Source organism: Lepisosteus platostomus, chromosome 5 (assembly GCF_059453375.1).
Source record: "Lepisosteus platostomus isolate fLepPlt1 chromosome 5, fLepPlt1.hap1, whole genome shotgun sequence".
Taxonomy (NCBI): domain Eukaryota; kingdom Metazoa; phylum Chordata; class Actinopteri; order Semionotiformes; family Lepisosteidae; genus Lepisosteus; species Lepisosteus platostomus.
In genome coordinates, this window is record NC_142615.1 from 52,010,498 (window position 1) to 52,019,394 (window position 8,897).

The window sequence follows — 8,897 nt, forward strand, 5'->3', positions numbered from 1 at the left end:
TGCTATGGCCCTCCCTCCTGATTACAAACTCGTCTCACAATTCTGACACTGAGGTGTGAGACAACGTGTAACAGGCACTCATAATCGTGAAGTACAAGAGATTTTACTGTTATGTTTTTTTTTATATTGACCCTCTGGCATGTGAGGACTTGTAGTCAACAAAAAAGCACACATTCTGCCAATTTGCTTTGTCCCTCCTTCCTCGTTACCAAAACATCTTAGTATACCGACACTAAGGTAAATGTCTCTAAATCCAGAAGTTAAGTTGTCAAAGTATATCGGAGTCAACCGATACTGATCAGGTTCTGCTGATGCTGAGCCCGCAGCCTTCACCATAAGGTCCAGTTTCCCAAGCCTGCTAACCTTATATGTCCATCCCTTCTCGTCAAAATTCGTATTTTCACAGGGTACCCTTCAGAAATTTCAGTATAGAATGAAAAAAACTCCAATAGATATCGGCCACTGTTGGCGATTTTCCTTTAAGATAGATAGATAATACTTTATTAATCCCGTAGGGAAATTGACAAATGATTCTCCAGAAATTTTACGGAGTGTATCACTTTCACCGAGACTGAGAAGTGTTAAGCTGTACATGAGTCTTTGTGGCTCGGTTGTTAACCAAAAGGGTGGTGGTTTGAGACCTCCCAGGGACGCTATGAGCCTTTTAATGAACACACCCTCTTCACTTCATTTCTCCATGGCCGGTCTTGTACCGCAATCAAATACAGAGCCCGTAGGGGGCAGAAAGCCCGCATATATAGCTTACTGTGTATATAATGAAGAAGCGGAGGTTAGTTTCACATCTGCATGTTGCAGAGCCTTACGCAACTCGTACCAACAGTTGGGGTTTGATCCCTGCACGGGCTATTAGTTGAAAGACCATTGTAAATGACGTGTAACAGATTTATCCAGCTGGCTTTTATGTTTCATACTAAATTGCTATTTTGAAACCAAAATAATTAGAAATATGGAACACAACTGTTGTTCCCCATGAAGGAAAGCTGTTTTACACTGACGTCACTCCTTTTTATTTAATCCAGATTTTAAAAACAACTCCGCCCTATCAAAGGAAAATGTTACACAAAAGTTGGAAAGCACACTCTGAATCCATCTGTATATTTGATTTCCGCAATCCGTTCAAGGCTGCCTATGTTATTCGTAAGTGTATAGATGAAACATTTAATATATTGTTCAGTTTAAATCAAAATGCTTTACTACTACAAGAGAGAAGTATAGTATGGAGGATGCGACAAATGTGTGATTTCTTGGAATAAAACTACTTTTCTTTGCGTTCGAAATTAATCGAAACAATTGACACACAAACCCTTTGTCTTTTTTAAAGAGATTATATCTTTAAACAGACAAATGTATAAAATGTGTTTTTTTTTACCTAGAGATTTTGGACAGGGGCGATGTATTACTAGTAGAGGCTGCTGACTAATTAACACTGTACTGTCTGGTGATCAGCTCCATTTGCAATAAAAAAACGTGCGTAACAAAGCTGGAGAGCAGCTAAACTTGTGCTCAGTAGTCAGTATGGTGCTGAGGGTTCAATACTGGCGTTGTTGTATTAGCACGAGCTGCACAGGCTCTGAATCAGACCATTTCAATTAGTCTGATCAGTGCAGGACAAGTTAATGTAGAATTATTGCTTTGTCTGTCTCTTGTTTGTATATAAATGAATGTCTCTGACAACTTAATGTTAGTTTTTAATTTAGTTTTAGTTTTACGATGTAGGTCATGCGTTGATATATGACATGTCTCATTCCTGATTCAGCTCATGCTCCATAGAAGAGAAGAGATCCCTCCTGTTTCTCGTACAACCATATCAGAACAGAAGCCCATGTCACCCAGCTCTGATTCAAGATCGAGTTGTATCTTCAACATTTTGTTTTTGTTTCTGATCATAATTTTCTTTAGTTATGATCAATATTGAACTTTTTCAAAATAAAACAAAAATAATCAAACATGCAGGCAGATTTTTGAAAAGTATTAGGAGTTGACAGGGCGCTCCTTCGGAATAGTCGTCAGAAAATGTGAGAAAAGGAAAGTTACGTAAACTCTCACACACAGCATTAAAGATTGGAATCTGATCGTAAAAAAACTAGCTGTCTCCCCGTCGGTAATCAAACCCGGTTTCCCGCATGACAGGCAGGGACACAAACAACTTTACTAACTAGGAGCACTTGCTAGCTATTAGGAGGCATTTACTCTTAAGTATGTTACTGTTTTGGGTTTCGACTTTAATTTTACAAAAGTAAAGGCACACGGCACGTGTGGCACATCACGTCCGAGTTTAGTGATAACTACCTCAGAGATTGTAAGCTGGGAGAACACGGGGGAGAGTGGTGGTCCTGCACCAAGACCGCCTGGCACCCTACCACGTCTGGGAGGAGCTGGAGCCGGCCGACAATGGGGCGTCCGCGGGCCGCCAGCCGCCACCACGCTGCAGTGGCCGCTCACGCAGAGTTCCGCAGCCTTAAGCAGAGTATGAGTACAGCCTAAGGGGGGTGTTCGACGTTGGCGGGACGCCAGACGCTTCAGGTGGGGGCAGTGTAACGCCCTCGCTCTGTGGTGAGGAGGACGCGCACCTTGGCACTCATAGTACCGTGGAGCAGGCTGGGAGTTGTAGCCGGGAAGAGTCTGAGGGTCAGCACGATGACCAGCGGCTGACCCTGCATATGTAAATAGTGTTTTAGTGTCCTGTATAGCTTTATAAGTGTATAGCCTGTAGTTAACGGGTTACCACCCTATCCATGTGTACGTGTTCTGTCGGTCTCCTCATGTGTGTGTATATCCTCTGTTTGGTTTTTGTGTGGTTTTGATAGGAGAATAAAGCAGTTGCTTGGTTTACTATCACGTTTCCACTTGTCTTTTGTCCTGAGGGAATCTGAAAGTGCTACATTATCAAATTATTAAAATAATAATTATTAAAATATCAGATTATGTTTGTGCAACACTTCGTGCACAGTATGCCGTATTTAACAATAAAACAACAGTCACAACGAGGGCTTTACACGCAGTCTGGGGTATTTTCCCCTTTTATATTTTTGCTGCTTTATATCAAACCTGTTAAACTCCTAAAAGTGCACAGTAGCTTGTACTTAATAAAAATATACAATTTTTTGTATAAACCGCTGGTATAAACAGATGTGTGCCATGTTTGCCTTTGTAAGCATTTGTTTTAAAAAATAAGTTCACAATACGTTAAAAACACAAAAAGCACAAACTTAATAATACAATGATACAAAATCAATACCAAATCATAAAACCGATTAAGTGCCTATCCTTTGAAAACAGAGAACACCTTTATATCTACAATAAAAACGTGACATTTGTATCTGGTTTTGAATAAGAAAGCAGACAGAGTAGTCCCTGAATTCAAAGATCAGATCTTGGCCAAAACAAGACAATCAGACGGGAGCTGAATTTGGAACAAGAGCCTCTGCTTCGTCGTTTATTGAGCTTTTGATCAACGTCTGTGTGAAAAAGATTGGCTATTTTAACTCTTTGATTAAAGTACACAAAAAGCACCCTTTTTCAAGCCAGAATGAAACCAGCAACCAAAGGATTCCTCACTTTTTCCACTACAGTCTTCTTGTCTACCAACTGAGCTATTGAAGGGATGTCAAACAATGCTCCCTGGCACATACTGCCAAATGTAGTGAAATGTTCCAGGTGATTTAAATCCCAGTTCGACATCAGGTTTCCAACTCATTTCCTTAGTCTTGTTTACCTTGAGTTTAAGCCGCGAACCAGGACTCTACTGTATAAACTTCCGGGGATATTAAAAAAGGTTTGATGGGGCATCAATCATTCCAGGCGGAAATTGACTCCTTTTCTTTCTTGAGGGATCATATTAAACATTTCATTTCGATCGAGAAGAGGATCGGCATGAGACACATAACAAACAGTTTCATTCTGTCTTTTTAGAATCTGTATCACAGCTAATGAATATAAAGGCACAAGTAATGGGTTTATGCCATGCTGAATAGAGAAGAGAGAAAACACAACGTTTCTGAAGAAGGCTTCACAGCTGAAACATTATCTTTTCACTCTTCTCTTTTCAGCATGGAATAAACCTATTACTTGTTCCTCTGCAAACTATGCATGCTGACACAACTACCCACCTGAACTAATGCATGTAAAGCCTTTGGTATGCAATAGTGAGAGTTCAGTTATCTCGGGGAGTGAAGAGAACTGAAAGTGAGTAAATTCATATTTAAATGGAGTGTAAATCTTCAAAGTGTTCTGTCACTGCAAAATTGTTACAGGAGTCTAACAGAAGTGGGGACTGTACCAACATGGACCTTTGTCCATTGGATAATAAATCTAATGTCTAGACCACTCAGCCATCCTAGTCTACAGTGAAGTCGTTTTACACAGGTTCATTTCTGAACAGATTAATAGAGTTTCTGAAGTGTTTTTGAACAGTTCAAAATAGACGTAAAGGGGTATTTTTCGGACTCTTTCGAAATATAAGAACAAGCTGTGTGGACCTTATCTTTATTTACCTTGTGTAATCGTTTTTCATAAAGTGTAATTGTATTATAGCATGTACGATTTTCTTGATACCTTATATGTGCTCTTGTTTGTATTGTATGTAATTTTGTTGTTCAAATAAAACGTAAAAGACACAACTTTCCGGATGCGGCTGCTGTAAAATAAATTGACATCAAGGGTGCTGTACGCAGAGGTCTGAAACCTGCTCCACAGAAGATCTTTATCCAGAGGTGTTAAAGAAGTCGAGATCTCGCCATGAGAAGGGAAGCATCTCAGAAAAAGCAGGTGCAGTCGGTTCCACGGTCATAACGCCACTAAGTCGGGCGACAAGAGCAAAACCCACCCGGCTTCCTCCGGGCAAGTAATGAGACAAAGAGACAGCACACAGCGGGTAGCGTGGCCGAGCAGTCTAAGGCGCTGGATTAAGGCTCCGGTCTCTTCTGGGGTGTGGGTTCGAATCCCACTGCTGCCAGGTGCTTCTATCGAGACCCCCTTTCAGCTGGCTTCATGCAAAAGGGAGGGAACTGCTTTTTGGCAGTCTCTCGAGAAACTAAGCAAAGTGTTTAAAGATACTTTCTCAGCCAGCTTGACATCAGGGCACAAAACAAAAACCTTCTTGCGTCCTCTCAACCCAAAAGCGCTTTGCCACTTTTTGCGTTATGCAGGGAACGACGTCTGCCCAGATCACTTTTGTGTCAATGCAAATCGTAGTGTGCCCTCCGTTTTAATGTTGGCTGTGCTGGCGTGCTGCTTCTGTCTGTGAAACTTGAATGTTCTGCTTCTTCACACCGAATCGTCGGCGGGGGTTGAGCTAGTTAAATCTTTGCGCATAGCGCTCCTTTGGAAGTACTTTGTCCAAGTTCAAAAGCGATCGTGGGATTTACTTCATGCGTTCAAAAAGCATGCCTCGCACGACAGATTTAAATGGGGAATGGAGTCTGCTTCTAGCTGTTTTTCCTGTGGTTGCAGTTACAAAGTTGGTCGTGCTTTCACATTCTGTTAACAGTATTCACTGGCTGAGCTTTATCAGTTGGTTCGTAAAGGAATCTCTGCTTCAGTTCCAGAAAAGTCTTCTGTAGTGTGACTTCCGTGCCCATGGCAGTTTTTTAAAGCTGGTAGTAATGGCGGCGAAGTAAATTTTTTATCCTCTTTAAAAGAATAAGGACGGGCTGGGGCGAGCTCCATTTACCACTCTTTCAGCTAACCGCTGAACTCACGAACTGATTACACTGCAGAGCCACAGGCGCCTCGCTTTTCTCCATTCTCTGGGTCAAGGTGAAAAAAAACTTGCTGGTATTAGCTGGCCTGCTGGGAGCACCTCTTCTTCACTGATAAGCAAGATTTGTGTTTCATCTTTCGCAAGCTGTATAGATTTCTTTCAAAACAAGTTGTTCCAGAAAGGAAACGAATACTTGCATTCTCCTGAATTAAAAGGCATGGGATTTGAATTCACCAGTTCTGTAGGGTTTGGGCATTTACTGGGACAATTATTAATTGTAGCAGTAAATCACAAAATTGATTCTTTTGATGGCTTTAGAATCCAACCATGCGATATAACTCAAACAACGCACACACACAGGTACTAATACACGAGGATACATTTATTAATACATAGAATATGCATATAAACAGATCTTATCGAGAGGGTTGTCAGAATACAAAAGGTACAGTGCCTTGCGAAAGTATTCGGCCCCCTTGAACTTTTCAACCTTTTGCCACATTTCAGGCTTCAAACATAAAGATATACATTTTTTATTTTATGTGAAGAATCACCAACAAGTGGGACACAATTGTGAAGTGGAACGAAATCTATTGGATTTTTGAAACTTTTTTAACTAATAAAAAAATGAAAAGTGGGGCGTGCAAAATTATTCGGCCCCTTTACTTTCAGTGCAGCAAACTCACTCCAGAAGTTCAGCGAGGATCTCTGAATGATCCAATGTTGTCCTAAATGACTGATGGTGATAAATAGAATCCACCTGTGTGTAATCAAGTCTCTGTATAAATGCACCTGCTCTGTGATAGTCTCAAGGTTCTGTTGAAAGCGCAGAGAGCATCATGAAGACCAAGGAACACACCAGGCAGGTCCGTAATACTGTTGTGGAGAAGTTTAAAGCCGGATTTGGATACAAAAAGATTTCCCAAGCTTCAAACATCCCAAGGAGCACTGTGCAAGCGATCATCTTGAAATGGAAGGAGTATCAGACCACTGCAAATCTACCAAGACCTGGCCGTCCCTCTAAACTTCCAGCTCAGACAAGGAGAAGACTGATCAGAGATGCAGCCAAGAGGCCCATGATCACTCTGGATGAACTGCAGAGAACTACAGCTGAGGTGGGAGAGTCTGTCCATAGGACAACAATCAGTCTTACACTGCACAAATCTGGCCTTTATGGAAGAGTGGCAAGAAGAAAGCCATTTCTCAAAGATATCCATAAAAAGTCTCGTCTAAAGTTTGCCACAAGCCACCTGGGAGACACCCCAAACATGTGGAAGAAGGTGCTCTGGTCAGATGAAACCAAAATCGAACTTTTTGGCCACAATGCAAAACGATATGTTTGGCGTAAAAGCAACACAGCTCATCACCCTCAACACACCATCCCCACTGTCAAACATGGTGGTGGCAGCATCATGGTTTGGGCCTGCTTTTCTTCAGCAGGGACAGGGAAGATGGTTAAAATTGAGGGGAAGATGGATGCAGCCAAATACAGGACCATTCTGGATGAAAACCTGTTGGAGTCTGCAAAAGACCTGAAACTGGGACGGAGATTTATCTTCCAACAAGACAATGATCCCAAACATACAGCAAAATCTACAAAGGAATGGTTCACAAATAAACGTATCCAGGTGTTTGAATGGCCAAGTCAAAGTCCAGACCTGAATCCAATCGAGAATCTGTGGAAAGAGCTGAAAACTGCTGTTCACAAACGCTCTCCATCCAACCTCACTGAGCTCGAGCTGTTTTGCAAGGAAGAATGGGCAAGAATTTCAGTCTCTCGATGTGCAAAACTGATAGAGACATACCCCAAGCGACTTGCAGCTGTAATCGCAGCAAAAGGTGGCTCTACAAAGTATTAACGCAAGGGGGCCGAATAATTTTGCACGCCCCACTTTTCATTTTTTTATTAGTTAAAAAAGTTTCAAAAATCCAATAGATTTCGTTCCACTTCACAATTGTGTCCCACTTGTTGGTGATTCTTCACATAAAATAAAAAATTTATATCTTTATGTTTGAAGCCTGAAATGTGGCAAAAGGTTGAAAAGTTCAAGGGGGCCGAATACTTTCGCAAGGCACTGTATACACACGCACGACACTAACATAAACACACCTCATAATAAAAGAGCAAAGCATTAAGTAGCGGGATTTAAAGGACGTTGAGACCCGAGAATCGCCCTGATTGAGCTCAGTGCGTAAGTCCACCCCGGGGCAAAAGCAGCGATGCTGGCGTTCTGGGGATGGTGAATTACTGATCAGGAAAGGGGGTTTTCGAGGTCTCGTTCCTTACCTGTGAACAGTGCGGTGTAAGTCCTCTCTAAAGTCTCTGAGAGGTATTTAGATCTGGAGGTAACAGACGCCCTTGGCTGAATGAGTGCAGGAATGCACAGGTTTTTCAAGTGAACGCATCCCCTTACTGTATGAGCTGTTACCTCACACACGACAAAAGTAAAAGAGACCGAACATGTGTGCTAACTGATGGTTTGAGAAAGTGGTGGAAGGGTCCGTTTATATATCGGAAAAGTGTAAGTTGACGGAAAAGAAGGAGAAAATTATGGGAAAAGCTGTGTTTGTCAGAGGGAATTTGGGGCGAAGACGCCTGTAAAGAAAGCATATGAGTATTGATTGGCAAAAGCACAAGCATGTAGCTCCCACCCTGGTGCACGGCCGGCACCAGTGGTGGCAGATACATGAAAAAAAAAAGAAATTGGGATGTGACTTAAAAGTGTGTTTACGGGGAAAACAAAAAACCCGGAAGAAAAGATACTTTACTCGCTACGAAAGAGTATAGAAAAAAAAGCTAAAAGAGGCAGTACAGGAGAATGAGAAACTAAAGAAGGAATTAACTTGTCACGCTGCACTGGTTAATGTGCTGCAGCCAGCGACTAAGTTATATCCTGCTCTCCCACAGGGGAACAAACAGGCAGGAAACGAAAATAATTGGGATCAATTCCCACAGTGGCCATATGGAGAAGGGGGGTCTGATTGGGATAACACTTGGTATGAGTGTGATAAAGACGGATCAGGGTCTCCCCTGTTAGAGGGAGGGCGCCCGCAGATCTGTACTCTCACTCGAAATGGGAAAGGACTTGATGTAGCAGGGGCTGGCGCCGTTGATGACAGCGCCACTCTAACACTGTCTCGCACCCCGTCGAGGGGGTCTGCACTCGCACCTACC

General features: G+C 42.2%; 1 non-coding gene across 1 annotated transcript; it reads left to right on the forward strand.

The window, feature by feature from the left end:
* The first annotated feature begins 4,893 nt into the window (after positions 1-4,893).
* trnal-aag (transfer RNA leucine (anticodon AAG)) lies at positions 4,894-4,975 on the forward strand. The gene has a single exon. It is a non-coding gene; the product is annotated as a tRNA-Leu (tRNA).
* The last annotated feature ends 3,922 nt before the right edge of the window (positions 4,976-8,897 follow it).